The sequence below is a fragment of the Mesocricetus auratus genome, unplaced genomic scaffold (genome assembly GCF_017639785.1).
Source record: "Mesocricetus auratus isolate SY011 unplaced genomic scaffold, BCM_Maur_2.0 Super-Scaffold_100007, whole genome shotgun sequence".
Classification (NCBI taxonomy): domain Eukaryota; kingdom Metazoa; phylum Chordata; class Mammalia; order Rodentia; family Cricetidae; genus Mesocricetus; species Mesocricetus auratus.
The window spans coordinates 57,716,046-57,735,965 of record NW_024429191.1 but is presented as its reverse complement, the minus strand read 5'-3'; the positions used below and the strand labels follow the sequence as shown (position 1 = coordinate 57,735,965).

General features: G+C 44.7%; 1 pseudogene; it reads left to right on the top strand.

Moving 5' to 3' along the window:
• The first annotated feature begins 1,083 nt into the window (after positions 1 to 1,083).
• LOC121141208 lies at positions 1,084 to 4,949 on the top strand (annotated as a pseudogene).
• The last annotated feature ends 14,971 nt before the right edge of the window (positions 4,950 to 19,920 follow it).

Sequence of the window (19,920 nt, the reverse complement as noted above, 5' to 3'; positions counted from 1 at the left end):
CTTCCTTGGCAGAGCAGAGTTGTTACACTCTGCTCCCTGCTCTCTGCTCTCCACTCTCCAGGAGCAGAGCTGAACTGTAGCAACTTCGCCCGAGAAACCTCCTGTGGAGCAAAACTGCTACACTAGGCGAACATCCCCAGCTGGAAGACCCTGTCCTGCCAGAGCGGAGCTGATGTACCGGAGAAGCCTTTCTCTGAGGCAAGGCTGTAAGCTGCCAAGCTTACTGCAACCTGTGGTGGTCCTTGGCTCCCGAGTTCCAGGATACCTTTCTACCTGAGCTGTGTAACACTCAGTATCCTTGGCTCCCGAGTGCCAGAATACCTGACCCACTCCTGTTCCATCCTGTCCTGACCCATCCCGACGAAACGCTTACAACGTGTGCACATAAAATAGAATAAGTAAATCTAAAAACGAAACAACCAGCAGAGAGACTTCACTGGCCTTGAAAGCTACTGCTCTGTCAGCACCTGGATGAGTGTCAGGGACACAGAGGTGCTTAGTCAATATAAAGTGACACACAGGGAGGTGAACTCCTCCTATCCTGTATCTCCCACTTGTGGCTGGAGAGATCGAGAAACGGCTCAGCAGTTAAGAGCATTGGCTGCTCTCCCAGAGATCCTGAGTTCAATTCCCAGCGACCGCACGGTAGCTCACAACCATCTATAATGAAATCTGGTGTCCTCTTTTGGCCTACAGAGATACATACAGGCAGAACACTGGATGCATAATAAATAAATAAATCTTAAAAAAAAAAAGCTCATTGCATTCAGTCTGAGGATTCACGGAGACAGGGTCTTGGCCCACTTTGGTCTGAGGTTTCCGTAGAGGGTAAAAGTCTCTCTAGTGGCTGGGTCCTTCACTTCTCTGATCTTTTAGCATGTATCCCAGTATCTGACTCCTGGTTTTTATTATTACGACCAATTAGAATTCGCGCTAGGTATGGCGTCCAACTTTTGGAGCAGGAATTCACAAAAAAAGCCATTTTCCATAGGCTGATAAACCGGAACTACACGCAATCAGAGTCACCGCCCTGCCCGGAAACAGCCAGTTGTGCTTGCAGCACCAGCTGAGTGTGTGCACTCGATGCTGCGCCTGCTCTATCGAGGCTCGGTTAGGTTTCTGTCTAGGAGCCTGTCTCCCAGCACAACGGAAATTAGTCATTGCATGCAGCCTTCTCAACGCTCAGTCCTTAAGGTGATCTCAGAGCCCCTGCCCCTCCTCCCTCGTGGTCTCTTTGACTCAGCCCCCCTCCTCTCCCAGCTGGCCGCAGGAGCACAGGCCATCCGCGTGGCAGCCAGCGCGATGCGGTTGTTGGTGCTGTCACCGATCCTGCTGAGGACTGTCCCAGGTCACCACCGGGCAGCACCTTCTACCTGCCCTGCCTGGCGCCGGTCAACTTCTGCACAGAAGAGAATAAGCGACGAGTGCAAGACTGAGATAGAGTTGCTTGCTAATCAGCTTGACTCCGTGGAGTCTGTTCTTCCTTATGAATATACAGTGTTTGGTTTTTGCCAAGCGTCAGAAGTAAAACGGCCATCTCAAAATCTTAGCAATTATTTTGGGGAAAGAATTGAACCTTCACCATATAAGTTCGCATTTAACAAGGAAACCTGTAAGCTCGTTTGCATGAAAACATACCATACAAAGAAGTCTGAAGACAAACAAAAGCTAGACTTCTTGAAAAAAAAGTATGCTACTGAACTATGTGTCAGCATCACTGGATTGTGGATAATATGCCTGTAACGTGGTGTCATGATGTCGAAGATCTTTTACAGATTCTGTGATCCTGATTTCCTATTGGCTGTTACATTACAGATCAAGGCCTTGCAAAAGATGCCTGTGTTACTAGTACAGAATTCCATGAAAGAAAGAGAGACTTTCTACATCTTCAGTCATGCTGACATCAAAATACATTATCATGTTGTTGAAACTGGGTCTATGGGAACAAGATTAGAAGCTGCTAAACTTGAACCAAAAAGCTTCAAACCTACCAGTATAGATAAACCAGACTGCTCCAGACCCCCTCCCCCCATGGATTTAAGTAACAAGGCTTCTGGGGAGATCAAAATTGCCTATACTTACTCTGTTAGTTTTGAGGAGGAGAAAGGCATCAGATGGGCATCTAGACTATATTTTGAAGCTTGTGTCTCATACCCACAGTCAGTGGTTTATGAGGATGCTCAGGAGGAAGTTGACTGGAAACTAGTTCATGGTGACACATTTCATCCAACAACAAAGGGGATGCTGCTGTCAGTCTTTCTAGGATCCGGGACACAGATTTTAATTATGATGTTTGTGACTCTGTGTAAGTTTTAAATGAAACTTAAAAAAGAAAATACTTTATCTGAAAGAAAAAAAGAGCTCATTGCATTCAGCCTGAGGATTCTTGGAGACAGGATCTTGCCCACTTTGGTCTGAGGATTCGGTAGAGTGTGAAAGTCTCTCTAGTGGCAGGCTCCTTTACCTCTCTGATCTTTCAGCATTTACCCGATATCTGACTCCAGGTTTTTATTACTAAGACCTATTGGAATTCGAGCTCTAGGTGGCATTTCTGGGTTTATTTCTCTGGCCATGGAGTCTCCACCTTCTGCTCACATCCTCCCAGGCACTGTTAAACTACTTAGACCAAGTCCTGTTCCGAGAATTTTCTGGAGCACAGGGACAGCACAGCTAATGGATGGTTTGGCTTCGTGGGTTGGCGTAATTACTTTGTAGTCCACATTCACTCCACTCTGTGGGGAAATGCTTGCCAGAAGCACTTACGTTGAGTCTGTTCTGGGACAAGACAAACCTGGTTTCTGGCAGCCCCTGGGCTTCACTGCCAATGAGGTTGCAACAGGAGACTGATTGTAAGTTCTTGTGTGAAAACTCCAGGGCAGGGCAGGCCTGGCTTGGGACACATGACCAGCCAGCTGTGGCAGATGGAAGGAGTCCTCCAATACTGGCCATAAGAGACGTCTCAGGGATGTCCATTGGGAAAAGAGGCTGCCTGTGAAGCCTGACTCAGCTCAACTGGAGACAGTTTTTTTCTTTGTTTGCTTTGTTTTTGTTTTTTCTTGAGATTGTATAGCCAAAGCTAAACTGGAACTCAGTCAGGAGTCCAGGCTGAGCCTGAATTTGTAGTCCTCTTGTTTTAGTATTCTAAGAGTTTGGATTAGGAGTATGCACCACCACATCTGGCTAGAATGTGGATTTATTATGTGTGTGTGCATGTGCATGCATGAGTGTGTGTGTGACAGCATCTGCATGGTGTGCTTGTCCAGGACTGAGGATGACTTGCAGGGGTTTATTATGATTACTGTATCCTTCCAACTTGTGGATTGGGGATGGAACCTAGGTTATTAGGCTTGGCATGGTCTGAGCCATTTCCAGGGGGCTAATGTGGACGACTTTAAAGATTTTGTTTTTATTTGTATGTATGTGTCTGTGAAAGGCATGGTATGCATGTGAGTGAGTTGCCCTCAGAGGCCAGAAGAGGCTGCTGGATCTCCTGGAGCTGGAGCTACAGGCAGCTGTGAGTTGCCTGACCTGGGTGCCGGGAACTGAACTCAGGTCCTGAGGAAAAGCAGAAAGAGCTATGAACTGCTAAGCCATCTCTTCATCTATGAATTGTTTAATTACTTCCCAAAATTACATTCTGCTACTGGAAGTTAATTCCCTGACTCAAATTCAGGAAACCCTGTGTCTATTTCCTGTCACTGCAGGTTAGTTATCTGGGCTCTTCTAAATCTGTTATATGATATGTTTGTTATACAGTCTGGCTCTTACAGCTCAGCTTGATACTTGTGAGATTCATGTATGTTGCTGTATCTAGCAGTGATTTGTAGAAACTGTCAATTTAGGGCACTAGATGACAGTAGGTTAATAGAGGAAATGAACCAGGATGGTTAGGGAAATAGAGGTGGAAGTCCACAGATCTAAGAGGGAGAGGGTGATCTCAGAATTTGGTATTAAGCAAAAGCTTCAAAAACAGCCACCAGAGAGGGGCATAGTGGCACAAACCTTTAGACTCAGCATTTGGGGGGCACAGGCAGGGGAATATCTGTGAGTCAGAGGCCAGTCTGTTCTACAAAGTCCCAGGACAGCCAGTCAGAGGTACATAGTGAGATCCCGAGATCTCATCAAACAAAAACTAACCACTAACACTAAGGCAAGCACAATAGGACCTCATTTGTCAAAAAGGGGGGTATATAGTGTTGTGTAGTTTTGTGTCAATTTGACATAAGCTAAAGGCATCTAAGAGGAGCGAACCTGGACTAAGAAAATGCCTCCATAAGATCAGGCTGTGTCAATTAGTGATTGATGAGGGAGGATCCAGACTGCTGTCGGTGATGCTATCCCTGGTTTGGTGGTCCTGGATTCTGTAAGAAAGTAGGCTGACCAAGGACCAAGCCAGTGTTACTCCTCTATGCCTTCTGCATCAGTTCCTGCCCTCACTGCTTTTGACGATGAGCTGTTATAAGGAACTGAGAGCAAAACAAGCCCTTTTCTCCCCAACTTACTTTTTGGTCATTGTATCTTATTACAATAATAGAAACCCTAACTAAGGTATTAAGGTGTGTGTGTGTGTGTGTGTGTGTGTGTGTGTGTGTGTGTGTGTGTATGTGCTCTCAAGTTTCCATGTGCCCTCTGTGTGTATTTAAGGAGACATGTTCTGTTTACACATTACTGGTTTGCTCGGAACTCACAAAGATCTGCCTGTTTTTGCCTCTGCCTTTGAGTACTGGGATTGAAATCATGTACCATCACACCCAGTCCTTTTTTTAGTTTTTTATAAGTATTTTTAGGAATTGGGGTGATGGTTCAATGGGTAAGGGCTCTTGTTCAGCAAACAGGAAGACTAGGGTCAAATCCCTACCAACTATGTAAGAAGCTGGGTGTGGATGTGTGTGGGTCTTTTAACCCCAGCTCACTGGCCAGCAAGCTTAGTCATAGCAGGCTTCTGTTAAATAAGAGACCTTCTCAAGGCTGTATGGCAGACAGTAGCAGGGGAGGAATTCGATGTGCTAAGAGAAAAAAAAAGTTGGACTCACTGTGGTGCTCAATATGTGTGTGAAATGGGAGGTGCTGTGGGTAAGGGCAGAATGACTTAGAGGGTAAAGCGCTTTTGGAACAAGCCTGGCAACCTGAATTTGATCCCAGGTAAAGATGAAAGAGAGAATTGACTCCAACAAGTTGTCCTTTAACCTCTGTGGCATGCCAGTGTCCCCTTACTCAACACATCGCCACCACTAGCAACAATAAAATGTGGGGCACAGAAACACTGGGGTGGTTGTAAAAACAATTTCCTCACCCACCCACACCAACTCCAGGTCTCTGTAGGTGAATGCATACCATGACTTTTACACACTCCTGTTAGGAAATCTGGGGCACCGGGAGAATCTCTGCTGTTTGGGAGTCAGCAGAGACTTAATTTCTGACCAAATAAGCTCTTACCTCAAATAAGCCCTCTGGAGCTACAAATCTAATCAGTTGATTGCAACACTGCCTCCCGGGCTCCACCTCCAGTCCCAGGGCCAGAAGGGTCCCAGGCAGAAGAGAAGAGGCATTGGGAAGGCATTCAGTGTCCACTCTGTTGCTCTGCTAGCCTCTCCAGAACCCTGCACAGTCCCTGCTGTCTGCTATCCTTGTCTGCTATCCTTGCATGTCCTGCAGGTTATGGGCCTTAGTGGACTTCCCGCCCCTCCCATCCAGGGCTTCCCTTGTTTTGCATCCTACTGTCCAGGGAGACCCCACTACTTGGATGACTGCCCTCCAGACTGAGTATCATCTACTTTCATTATATGTGGGTCTTGTCCCTTCCTAGCCCCTCAACTCTAATCACAGTCCCCTTGCCCCTGATGACCAGGTGTTCTCCGGACATGGGGTTAATCCATCACACTGAGCAGCCCCCACAATGTGGGGAAGACATTACCTACAGTGACTTGGATTTTACAGGGACTCTTTCCTCCCAGTTCCTCAGGGGAGGTCAAGCTCATCAGGATTTAAGACCCAGCTGGCTGTCCCACAGGAGACACTCAGCCTAACCTCACTCTGTCTCCACAAACATAGTAGCATTTAGAAACACTTCTCATTATTTTCTGCAGAACTTCTTTTGGAAGTTTCTTTAGAAGCTTTCTGTTAAATCAGATATTCCTGCTCTCAGCAAAACCCATGTAAAACTGCCTGCCCTGTGGAGGATGATGCCTCTGTCTCTGTCTCTCTCTCTCTGTTTTTCGAAGACAGAGTGTCTCTGTGTAACAGTTCTGGCTGTCCTGGAATTCACTCTGTAGACCAGACTGGCCTCGAACTCACAGAGATTTGCCTGCCTCCTCTACCTTCTGAGTGCTGGGATTAAACGTGTGTACCACCACCACCAACTGCACCACACCCCAGAACTGGATATGTATATGTAGAACAGGCTGGTCTCATAGAGAGCTGCTTACCTCTACCTCCTGATTGTTGAGATTAAAGCTGTATAATACCATGGCTCACCCTCTTTTCCCTTAAAAAATTTTTATGTAAGGTGGGTGGTAGTGGCAGTCTGAGGTTTGATGGAGCCAGGATGGCCTTTCAGTCTGAGGTAGAGGTAAGAGTTAGTGACTGGCTGCTTTGCTTTTCTGATCTTTAGCTTGAAACTTGAACCCCAACATCAGTTTCTGGGTCATTTATTTTTTGTGCTACAAGACTCTGCCTCAAATAACAACAGCAATAAAAAACAAACACTCCCACCCCCTAAAAGACAAAAAACTCTAAACAAAATAAACACCATGATCAAAAGCAACACATGCTGGGCATTGGTGGCGCACACCTTTAATCCCAGCACTCGGGAGGCAGAGGCAGTCGGATCTCTGTGAGTTCAAGGCCAGCCTGGTCTACAGAGCAAGTTCCAGAACAGCCTCCAAAACAATACAGAGAAACCCTGTCTCGAAAAACAAAACAGAACAAAACAAAGAAGCAACACGTGGAAGAAGGTCCTGTTTGGGGAGAAATAAGGTAGAGGGTTTTTTGTTTGTTTGATTTGGTTTTGGGTTTTTTGAGACAGGGTTTCTCTTTGTAGCCCTGGCTGTCCTGGAACTTCCTCTGTAGACCAGACTGGCCTCTAACTAGGAGCTCTGCCTCTGCCTCCCTAGTGCTGGGATTAAAAAAAATGAGAGAATGGTATTTTCTTTAAGACTCATTTGCTACAAAGAAAAAAATCTTAAGAACTTCTCACCATCTCCCTTCTCAGTCACCTCTCTTATCTATAACTGCTCTGCTAAAATGAATCCAATTCTGAGAGGCTGTTGAAACAAAATAGCTCACTGAAGAGGCTCACTTCAGCGCTGCTGGTACAAACTATGAGTTTGAAGACTTGTATAGGAATTGCCATGAAAACAAAAATCATGGGCTTAGTAGGTAAAGGTGCTTTCCAAGAAGCCTGGTGGTCTGGGCTCAATTCTGAAACCCCCACGGTGGAAGGAGAAAACCGACTCCCACAAGTTATCCTCTGACCTACACTCATGCACTGTAGCAGGTATGTGCACAGAGCACACACAAATATAAAAATGTAAAAACAAGAGCCGGGCGGTGGTGGCTCATGCCTTTAATCCCAGCACTCGGGAAGCAGAGGCAGGCGGATCTCTGTGAGTTCGAGGCCAGCCTGGTCTACATGAGTGAGTTCCAGGACAGCCTCCAAAACGATACAGAGAAACCCTGTCTCAAGAAAAAAGAAAAAAAAAGTAAAAACAAAACACGGCTAAGGTTGTAGCTCGGTTGGTAAAGTGCTTGTCTAGCATGTGCTGCACTCAGTTTTGTGAATGTTGGGCACTAAACTAAGACTTCATGCTTGCTAAGCAGACACTTTCCCAGTTGAATTACAACCCACCCCGCCAAATACATCCTAGTGAATCCAATGACGCTGTGTATCATAATACAATATTGTCTTCATATATTATTTTCCTCTTTTTTTTTTTTTTTTTTTTTTTTTTTTTGGTTTTACGAGACAGGGTTTCTCTGTATTGTTTTGGAGGCTGTCGGTCCAGCCGGGCCTCGAACTCACAGAGATCCGCCTGCCTCTGCCTCCCGAGTGCTGGGATTAAAGGCGTGCACCACCACCGCTCGGCTTATTTTTCCTCTTAAGAATATAAAGTGTTCTATAGATAGAGTCCTTTCCCCCCTACCAAGCATTTCTAAGGTAAAAGCAGCTGAATTGTTAGGAAGAGCAATCTAAATTCTACCCTTGAAGTTGGAGACTTTTCCACTGCCTGTGTTGCTGCGTCCTTCCAGGCTATGGCTCCTTCCCGGGGATGCATTCCCATCTCTGTTCCTTTTGACTCCCACTATGGTTTCATACGAATTCACTTTACTGTTTGTTCTTGACTTTGCAGGGAACCAGGATGGTCTTGACTTCATGTAGAGCCTAGGGTGACCTTGAATTTCTGACCCAATTCTAGGCATTGAACGCAGGACCTTGCACTACACATGCTAAGCAAACACTACTAAAAAGTTATACATCTTCAGCTCTCTCACTAAAAACTTCTGGCTAGCCTTGAACTCATTCTGTAGGTGGCCTTGTAACTGGAGTTTCTTGTCCCACCAGGTCCTGCCACCCTTCAGCTCCAAATAAGCACACAGATGTTATATTAATTATAAAGCTGTTGGATGGTAACTATGACTTCTTATTGGCTAGTCTGTCTTAACTATTAACCCATTTCCATAAATCTATGTATTTCCATGAGAAGCCCAGACCTGTTATTCCTTTGGTGGCTTCATGGCATTTCCTGGCAGCGCCTCTCTCTGCCTCCTCTCCCCAGAATTCTCCTTGTCTCCTGAGCCCGCCTATCTTCCTGCCTCTATTGACCAAACAGTGTTGTATTCATCAATTAGTAAGAGAAACATACAGACAGAAGGACATCCCCATCACTCCTGACTTAGTCTATCAGTAGCTTGGGTTATAAGCCTGTACTGTTGCATGGGCCTGGAGTTATAGCACTCAGAAGGCAGAAGCAGACAGATCTCTGTGAATTCCCAGCCAGCCTGGGCTATATGGAGAGTTCCAGATCACCCAGGGCTGTACAGTAAGACCCCATCTTAAAAACAAACAACAAACAAAACTGGATATCAATAAAATCAGAGTTTCTGCAGTGGCCATTAACTACTAGGTTTTGTTAGTTTGCTTTGCTTTTAGTTGTTTTTGAGACAGGGTTTTTTTTGAGAGCCAAAGTTATGGTTTAAGTTTTACTTACTGTACCTAAGAGATCCATTAAATAAAAATGTCTCTACTGGACTGGAGAGATGGCTCAGAGATTAAGAGCACGGACTGCTCTTCCAGAGGTCCTGAGTTTAATTCCCAGCAACCACATGATGGCTCACAACCATCTGTAATGAAATCTGATGCCCTCTTCAAGAATGCAGGCATGGGGGGACAGAATCTTATATACATAATAATTTTTTTTTTGGTTTTTACGAGACAGGGTTTCTCTGTATTGTTTTGGAGGCTGTCAGTCTATCCCGGCCTCAAACTCACAGAGATCCGCCTGCCTCTGCCTCCCGAGTGCTGGGATTAAAGGCATGTGCTACCACCACCCGGCAATAAATAAATTTTAAAAATGTTTCTAACCTGTAAGCCCCTTGACCAAGAACAGATACTGGAGGATATTTATTCATGTAAAATAAGGAGCCACATGTTTTCTCTCCTTTAAATAAGCTTGTTCGACCCAACTGCAGGAAGTACATAGGCAGGAAATCTGTTAAGATGCATGCTTGCCCCTTATTGAACCTGGTGGCAAGTACATAGGCTTATGGGTTTGCCTTTATAAGCCTCTGCAAAATTTGTTGGCATTTTCTGGGAACTCAGAAAGGGACCTGGCCAGAGTCCATTATCCTGGCCAATATTTAATTAAAGCTTCAAATTTAGTTCAAAATTGTGGTAGTGGTCTTCTTCTTTGTCTTCCTCCTCTTCCTCCTCCTCTTCCTCCTCCTCCTCCTCTTCTTCTTCTTCTTCTTCTTCTCTTCTTCTTCTTCTTCTTCTTCTTCTTCTTCTTCTTCTTCTTCTTCTTCTTCTTCTTCTTCTTCTTCTTCTTCTTCTTCTTCTTCTTCTTCTTCTTCTTCTTCTTCTTCTTCTTCTTCTTCTTCTTCTTCTGTGTGTGTGGTCTAATTCTTGCCTGGTAGGGTTAACATTTTCATGTAGCACAGGTTGACCTGGAGGTCTATAGATAGCAGAGGATGGCCTTGAATTTCTAATCTTCCTGCTTCTGTCTGTAAATGCTGGGATTACAGGGGTGGGGGTGGGTACCATCACATCTGGCTTCCAAGGAGCTGGGGATCAAACCCAGGGCTTCATGTATGCTAGGCAAGCACTCTGCATCCACACTGGCTTTAGAATAAATGTAAAACATTGGTAGGAGAGAGGGACCCAGCTTCCAGGCAGCAGCTCTTCCTCCTCTCCCTTTTCTCCCTCTCCCTCTTCCTCCTTTTCTGTCCTGGAAATGGAGCCCAGGGCCTTGAGCATGCTGAGCAAGACTTGTACAGATGAGCTGTATATCTAGAGCCAAGATTTTCAATTTGCCTTTTACTACCTAAAGTCTTTAAATTTACCAGTGTAAGTGAAAATTAATGGATTGGTATTTGTATATGGGGAGAATAAAGCAAGCCTTTGTCTGGTAAAAGACAATAAAGATGTAGGCAGGACAATGGTCAGGACGATTGTCTCTCTACCAGTATTACATTTCTCTTTGATGACAGAATAATGCAGCTCTCCACATGCATAATTTCACGGTGTGACTGAAGCACAGGAATTCAGAAGCTGAACACAGGAGTCTAGATCCTGGCTCTGCTTCTTACTAGAGACTGTAGTGATATTTTGTTTGGTTTTAACAAATAAAGCTTGCCCGAAGATTAGGAAAGCAAAGAGGTCAGCCACTAGAGAGTCCTCACCTCTGCCAATGCTCAGACTGAAAGGGCCATTCTGTCCTCAGATTGCATCTCCAGACTGCATCTGTCTCCATCAAACCACAGACTGCACTGAGCTCCTGTTTCCTCCCACCTTATTTTCCTTTTATTTCTCTCTCTGTCCAGCCATATCACTCCTGTCTCTACCCTAGTGCTGGGATTAAAGGAATGTGGTCCCAAGTGCTGGGATCACCTTTGTGTACGCTCTGTTTGTCTTTCAGTCAGATTCGATCTCATGTAGCCTAGGGTGGCCTTGAACTAACAGACATCCCTCTGCTTCTGTCTCCCAAATCCTGGGATTAAAGGTGTGTGCCAGCACTCCCTGGCCCCTAGTGGCTTAGTTCTGCATTCTGATGTTCAGGCAAGCTTTATTATATCATAAACAAGAAGCATTTGAACTCAAGAGACTTCTTGGAAGCTGCTTCTTATCTGAGGAATGGAGATGCCTTTGATGGGTGGATTAAAGGAGCCAACTCTGACGAAGAGCCAGAGGCGGAGGGAGTGAAGTCTGCTCCTCTTAGGCCTTTGCTGATAGCTGGAACTGACTCAAAAAATTCCTCAAATCCTGACTCTCAGCTCCCAGTAGGGGAAGGAATGGCAGCTCCTTGCTTACTTTTCCCTGGCTTAGTCACGCTGATGTACTGTGTTGTGATGATTCTCCAAACCTCTCTGGAATTAGGTTCACTTCTCTGGGATGACGAAATAACAATCCATGTCACTAAAATACAAGGTTAGAGAAGAGCTGATTTGTATGCCCGACTTCGCGGCTACCCAAGGAGGATAGCTCAGAGCTACACACTGAAAGACCCTGCAGTCTTTCTCTCAGGACTCTCGCCCCAAAGGCCACCAGGGAGCCGAAGTTCATTGCAAAACGTGAGAGGATTTTTATTAAGCCAGCGCGCCGGGGTTCAGCAGCCTTGGGAAGGAGTGAACCTAAAACCGCAAACGGGGTGGTGGGGGGTACAAGGGGAGTTTGGAAATTGGGTTAGACCTTTATGCAAACACGCACGCTTGTGGCTGTCTGGCTGACTCCAGGCTCGTTATCTGTCTTAGGCAACGTCTGTGCCCTGGCTGAACTTTGTGACCGGCCTGCAACCTTGAGGTCTGGGGAGTGTTTTCAAGTCTGGGGAATGTTTTCAAGTCCTTGATGAACACCAGGGGAAGATGTCTATCTTTAAGTGCAGCTGCTCACGTCCGAGGACGGGACAGCTTAGTAATTTTCCAACTGTTAGCGGGGAGGCTCTTCAACACATCTTCAGGAAATATAGTCTCTCCACAGGACAGTGGATCTCAAGATGAGGGGTGTGAATTGTGGATGGGAAACAGTTGCAAAAGGACATTAAAGGGTGGGAGAGATGGCTCCACAGAGAACCAGAGTGCAGTTCCCAGATCATAGTCAACTGAAACTCTAGTTCAGGGAATCAATCCAACACCTTCTTCTGGCCTCCATATATACCTGGTGCACACACACACACTCAAGAATATACACATAAAATAAATTTGTAGAGCTAGAAAGATGGCTCATTGGGTAAAAGGCACTTGCCACACACACACACACACACACACACACACACACACACACACACACACACACACGGGCGCACGCGTATTGAAAGAGAAAGACAAAGACAGAAAAAGATGGAGAGACAGAGAGAATAAAATGTAATAATTATTTTTTAAGGATTTGTTTTTATGTGTATTGGTGTTTTTGCATTGCTTGTATGTCTATGTGAAGGTATCATGTCCCTTGGAAATGGAGTTACAGATATCAGTGAGTTGCCAGGTGGGTGCTGGGAATTGAACCCAGTTCCTCTAAGTGCTCTTAACTGTTGAGACATCTTCCCAGTCCCCTTTATTAGGTTTTTAAGACAGGATTTCTGTGTACAACCCTGACTGTCCTAGAACTTGATCTGCAGATCAGGCTGGCCTCAAACCCAGAGTTTCTACCTCCTAAATTAACTGCTTCTGGAATTAAAGGCCTGTGCCACCACTGCCTGGCTAAAATGTAATAGTTTTAAAAATTATAAATATCTACAGAGAAAATAAATCTCTTCTGCATTGTCTTTGATTATACCAGGAAGCATCTCCATTTTAAGATGATGAGGATAGTGTTTATAAAATAGGATCACAGCATATAATCTGTAAGGTACCTTCCTGCTATGAGTTTGATATTACATCTCTGAGAAGCTAATTAATTGATTTATTGAGACAGTGTCTTACTGTGTAGCCCAGGCTGGTCTGGTCTGGTCTGGAACTTGCTATGTTGATCAGGCCAGCTTTGAATTTACAGATTTGCCTGCCTCGGCCTCCCAAATGCTGGATTTAAGCCTGACCACTGTGCCTATTAGTATTTATTGGTCCATGTATTTATGTGTTTAAATTCTATTTTGTTTTTGGAGACAGGGTTTCTCTGTGTAACAGCTCTGGCTGTGCTGGAACTCCTTTGTAGACCACCAGTCTGCCTCTGCCTCACAAGTGCTGGGATTAAAGGTGTGCACCACCACCCGGCTATGTGTTTAAATTCTATCTGTCCAGCTGATTCATCAGGAAACTATATTCTTTTTAGTCTAGAATCTCAGACTTAATACTTCAGTTCTCTTAATTTGAAACTCCCAGGCCAGAATCTAAACCATAGATACTTAACAAAAATTATGTGTGTTGGCGTGGAGTATATGCATGTGAGTGCAAGTGTCAGGGGAGGCCAGAAGAGGCCGCCAGATCTCTGGTCCTGGAATTCTAGGCATTTGTGAGCTGTCTGATCCTAGTGATGGGAACTGAACTTGGGTCCTTTGAAAGAGTAGCAAGTACTCTAACCACAGAGCCATTTCTCCAGGCTCCAAACCTTGGATAATTTTAGATAAAATCTTGGGTCTAGCTAAGGATTAGCTTGTAGAGGCTATAGTAACAATGACAGAGAGGTCCAAAAATAAAACCAAGCAGTTCTCTTATCCTCTACAACAGTGGTTCTCAACCTTTGTAACGCTGCAGCATTTCAATACATGCTATGGTTGTCCCCAAACATAAAAGTGTTTTTGTTGTTACTCCATAACTGTAATTTTGCTACTGTTATTAATGTAAACCTGTGTGTGTGTGTGTGTGTGTGTGTGTGTGTGTGTGTGTGTGTGTGTGTTTCTGAGATAGGGTTTCTCTGTATTGCTTTGGAGGCTATCCTGGAACTCACTCTGTAGAACAGGCTGACTTGAACTCATAGAGATTCGCCTGCTTCTGCCTCCCGGGTGCTGGGATTAAAGGCATGAGCTACCAACACCTGGAAACATGTGTGTTTTTTGATGGTCTTAGGTGACCCCTGCAAAAGGGCCATTCAGTCCCAGAGTGGTTGAGGAGACCACATGTTGAGAACTACTACTATGCTATACAGACTCAATTTAGTGTGGTCCTTAGACCTCTAATCTCAGCACAGGATGGGAAAGCAGTTTTCAAATTCAAATAGCTCACTAGGCTTAACTACTTAGCAAAACTATGTACACACACACACACACACACACACACACACACACACACACACACACACACACAGTGTCAAACCAATACATGTTTTCCAAGCTGGTGGTGGGAGTACAGAGTCCAAAAAATTCATGGCAGTCTTTTTCATTTTTGAGTTTAATCATGATAGGAAACAACACATTTCAGAATTGTGTTTGTTCAATTTGAGTGTGTGTGTGTGTGTGTGTGTGTGCGTGCTTGTGTATGTAGTGCTGGTGAGTGGGGCTGTAAGTGACAGCTGACAGCTGTACAGTTCATTAGCATTCTCTCTCTTCTTTTTGGGGGGGGGTTCAGGCAGAGTTTCTCTGTGGCTTTGGAGGCTGTCCTGGGACCAGCTCTTGTAGACCAGGCTGGTCTCAAACTCACAGAAATCTGCCTGCCTCTGCTTCCCAAGTGCTGGGATTAAAGGCATGCGCCACCACACCTGACAATTATCTTTTATCTTAGTTTCAGCTGGTTGGTGCCTTAAGTAAATATCACATCCTCATAGTTGCAGGAAACATACATTTTTTTTTGTCTTGTCATCAAGATAGTAGAATCTCTAGAACTTTGGCCCAGTTTAGAACATGTCTAGCAGTTTGTCTGAAACTTCAGAGACTTATATAAGTTGTTGAGGTTTGGATCTGAAATGTCCCCCAGGGACTCCTGTGTTGAAGACTTGATTCCCACCTAATGGTACTATTTTGGGAGGCTGTGGAAACCTGAGAAGGGGCGGCCTATTTGGGGGAAGTAGGTCAGTGGAGGAGCACCTCTAAAGGTCATTCCTGGGCTCCCTGTCTTCTTCACACTGCTTTCTGCTCACCGTAAGGTGATAAACCTCTTCCACCCCATGCTCCTGCTGCCTAGATGCATGGAGTACACCAGTCAGGGAATGGCTGCCTAAAACTGAGAGCCAAAATGTTCTCCCTCCTAGCAGGTATTTGAGGTCGGCGATGACAAAGAACTAGCCCATGGATGCACATGTTGACAGAAACTCACTTAAGTAGTTTAACATTTGCCAGGTGTTGGTGGCGCACGCCTTTAATCCCTGCTCTCAGGAGGCAGAGACAGGCAGATCTCTGTGAGTTTGAGAGCAGCCTAGTCTAGAGATCTAGTTCCACGACAGGCTCCAAAGCTACACAGAGAGAGACTCAGTCTAAAAAAAAAAAAAAAAAAAAAAAAAAAAAAAGAGAGCTCTAAAGTTTTGCCACTGACTGTAGTGTCTGTATTGGAGACAAGGGGAGGAGGAATGTGTGTTTGAGTCTACTCAATACTGTATAGACAAAGGCCAACATGGATCACAGTAGGAGACTCTGTCTCAAATGAAAGGAAGGGAGGAAAATAAAAGAGAGAGGAGGAAAAGAAGGCAGGACAGAAGACCTGGTTTGTAGATCAAGGCTCTTAGTTCAGTCTCCAACACTCCCCCAAAAGTTGGCCTAATACCATGTCTTGATTGCTTCTCTGTTGCTGTGATAAAACCCTGACCAAAAGCAACTTGGGGAGGACAGAGTTAATTTGGCTTGCAAGTTCCAGTCCACTGTGGAGAGAAGCCATGGTAGGAACTCTGGGCAGGGACCTGGAGTCAAACAACAAAGCAGAAACTATGGAGGAATGCTACATACTGGATTTCTTGGGACTTTTTTTCTTCTTTCTTAGAAAAGTCAGAACTACCTGCGCAGGAGTGGCACTGGCCACAGTATGCTGGGCCCTCTGGCATCAACCCTTGATCAAGAAAATGCCCACAGACAGGCCCCTCAGCCGAATCTGAAGGAGGCAGCACCTCGGTGGAGGTTCCCTATTTCCAGATGACTGTAGTTTGTGGTAAACTGACAAAAAGTAACCCACACAGTATCTAACTTCAGAATGAGATTCAAGGGAATGAATCTGTAGTGGTTGTTTTTAATTTTTAAATCCTATGTGTATATGTGTATATCATATGTGTGTAGTGCCTATGGAGGTAAGAAAAGATTCCCCCTGGAGCTGGAGTTATGGATGGTTGTGAGCCACCATGTGGGTGCTGGGAATTGAACCCAGATCATCTGAACAGCAGCCAGCACTCTTAATCACTGAAACATCTCAATAGCCTCTAGATTTGTCTTTTGTCTTTTTGTTTGTTTTGTGTTAGTTTTCTTTTTTTCTTTTTCTTTGTCTTTTGAGGCAGGGTGTTTCTCTGTGGCTTTGGAGGCTGTCCTGGAACTTGGTCTTTTAGACCAGGTTTGCCTCGAACTCACAGAGATCCACCTGCCTCAGCCTCCCCAGTGCTGGGATTAAAGGCATGTGCCACCAACACCCAGGTCAAAACCCTGTCTCAAAACAAAACAAAACAAGCCAGGCGGTGGTGGCTGTCTACACCTGGTCTACAGAGTGAGTTCCAGGACAGCCTCCAAAACAATACAGAGAAACCCTGTCTCAAAAAACAAAGAAAAAAAAAACCACAAAAACAAACAAAAAGAGACAGGGTTTCTCTGTGTTGCTTTGGAGACTATCCTGGCACTCTGCAGATCATGCTGACTTAGAACTCACAGAGATCCATCTGTCTCTGCCTCCTGAGTGCTGGGATTAAAGGTGTGTGCCTAGCTTTGTCTTTTTAATTCACTTCAGAACCCTCACCTAGGGAATGGTGCTGGCCAAATTCAGAGTGAATCTTCCTACCTCAATCAACCAGATCTAGAGTCTCTCTCACTGGCATGGCAGAGTTTGTCTCCTAGACTGTTCTAGATCCTGTTAAGTGGACAGTATTAGCCTTCCCAACGACCAATGCTCTACTCTCATTGTCATGAATGTTAAATGGTTAATTAATGAAGTAGTTTTGCAGCATAGTGCCTAGCTTGTAACATGGACCCTACAAATATTAAGTATAAACACCAATAGTACACAAATGACACAATTGTTTTTCATTTCATTGTCATAATTTGCTTGCTAAGGAAATGCTCAAGGCTATTGGCTAGTCACATAAAGCGTAGGTTATCCTGCGAAAAAGTCATTCATAGGCTAGAGAAATGGCTCAGAGGTTAAGAGCACTGACTGCTTTCCCAAAGGTCCTGAGTTCAATTCCCAGCAATCACATGGCGGCTCACAACCATTTATAATGAGCCCTTGTGCCCTCTTCTGGCCAGGAGGCATACATGCAGGCAGAACACTGTATACATAATAAATAAATCTTTAAAAAAAGAAAGTCATTCATTCGCCGGGCGTTGGTGGCGCACGCCTTTAATCCCAGCACTCAGGAGGCAGAGGCAGGTGGATCTCTGAGTTTGAGACCACCCTGGTCTACAGAGCGGGTTCCAGGACAGGCTCCAAACCAACACAGAGAAACCCTGTCTCGAAAAACCAAAAAAAAAAAAAAAAAAAAAAAAGTCATTCAAATAATTCACAAGCAGAAAGGAAGAGTTATTTTCCATGAATTTCTATAGTATAGTGTAGGTAGTTGAGAGTCATATCAGCTAGCTAAAAAAAAAAAAGAGAAAAAATTAACTGGGGTACTCACCTCGGAAGAACCTGTATTAAAACTAGAACAACACAGAAAACAACAACAAATAAACAAACCAAAAGCAGTGTTAGCTAGACAGTAGTGGTGTGCACCTTTAACCCTGGCACTCAGTAGACAGAGGCAGATGAATCTCTGTGAGTTTGAAGCCAACGTGATCTACAGAGTGAGTTATAGGCTAGCCAGGGCTACACACAGAGAAATCCAGTCTCAAAGAACCCCCCAAAGAAAAAAGAAAAAAGAAAGAATGAAAAACAAAAAACCAAAAACCAGTCTGAGTTCTATACAAGGATGACTCACAAATTCCAGAAGCTTTCCAGATTCTTTGGAGATAAAGATCTCGCGTAGCTAGGGTGACCTCATACTTGCTATGTTACAGCAGAAGTGATCTTAAATTCTTGATTCTTCTTGTCTCCTCTTCCCAAGTGCTGGGAGTTTAGGAACACACCATCACTCTGTGTTTATGAGGTGCTGGGGATGGAATCCATGGCTCCTGCATGCTAGACAAACACTCTACCAACTGAGCTATGCCCACCCCCCAGTCATGCAAATTTGTGAAGTATTCCATATATCTTGTATTAAAACTCAAAAATTAAGCTGGGGAGATGGCCAGAGGTTAAAATGCTTGACATAAAAAAACCTGAGAAAGTGAATTCAGATCCTCAGAACCCAGGTAAAGGAAGGCAGTAGTTCACAGATTACTCCTGTAATCCCTTCACTCCTACAAAAAGGTGGGAGTTGGGAACGGGGGAATCGGGAAGTTTTAGGGCCAGTCAGCCTGGTGTACATAGCACTGAATCATGAGAGACCCTGTCTCAGAATAGGTGGAAGTTTAGGACCCACATCCTAGGATGTCCTTTGACCTCTACATGCATTCTATGGCATGCAAGAGCTTGAATTCATGCAGGGACAGCTAAACACATGAACACACATGTAAAATATGCACATATCTCACACACACAATACATAAATAAGACGGTTGGTGGTATTGCAAATCTTTAATCCCAACACTTGGGAAGCAGAGGCAGGTGGATCTCTGTGAGTTCAAGGCCAGCTGGTCTAACCAGTGAGTTCCAAGACTGGATCCATACCTACTGAGAAATCTTGTCTTGAAAAAGCAAACAAAGCAGGGCAGTGGTAGCACACGCCTTTAATCCCAGCACTCGGGAAGCAGAGGCAGGCGGATCTCTGTGAGTTCGAGGCCGGGCTGGATGATAGCCTCCAAAACAATACAGAGAAACCCTGTCTTGTAAAAACCAAAAAAACAAAAAACAAACAAACAACAAAACCCCAAAACCAATAAATAAATAAATAATGAATGAATGAGTTAGGAGAAAATGTTCTGATTTTCTGTATTTCTTCCCTTCGACTCTGTTCAGTAGCTAAGACGTTTGCATTGCATGAAGTCCTTTATAAATATATTGACAAAAAGTAACCAAGTAATGTTTTTAAAAGAGGGGAGATGATTTAGCCGGTCGGTGGTGGTACATGCCTTTAATCCCAGAACTCGGTATGCAGAGGCTGGCAGATCTCTGTATTTTTTGGTTTTTCGAGACAGGGTTTCTCTGTGGCTTTGGAGGCTGTCCTGGAACTCGCTCTGTTAACCAGGCTGGCCTCAAACTCACAGAGATCCGCCTGCCTCTGCCTCCCGAGTGCTGGGATTAAAGGCGTGCGCCACCAACGCCCGGCTCGCGGATCTCTGTTTGAAGCCAGTCTGGTCTACAAAGCTACACAGAAAAACCCTGTCCCGAAAAACAAACAAACAAACAAACAAAGAAAAAGGGGAGATGATTTATGTCTATTAATCATTTAATGATTTGAGGAATTTCTCCCTTTGACAGACAGGGCCTAACTCTCCCAAAAGTATCTGAGAAAATCTAAGACTTTATCTGCCCTCTTTTGGAAGAAGTCCCCAGGAGGGCCACTAAAATGCTCTCATTTAATCATGGCTAATCATGTTATCTGTAGATGGTACTCAAATTGACATGCGGGGCACATCCACACTATTATCCTCTCTGATGAGGACTGCTTCCTGGAGA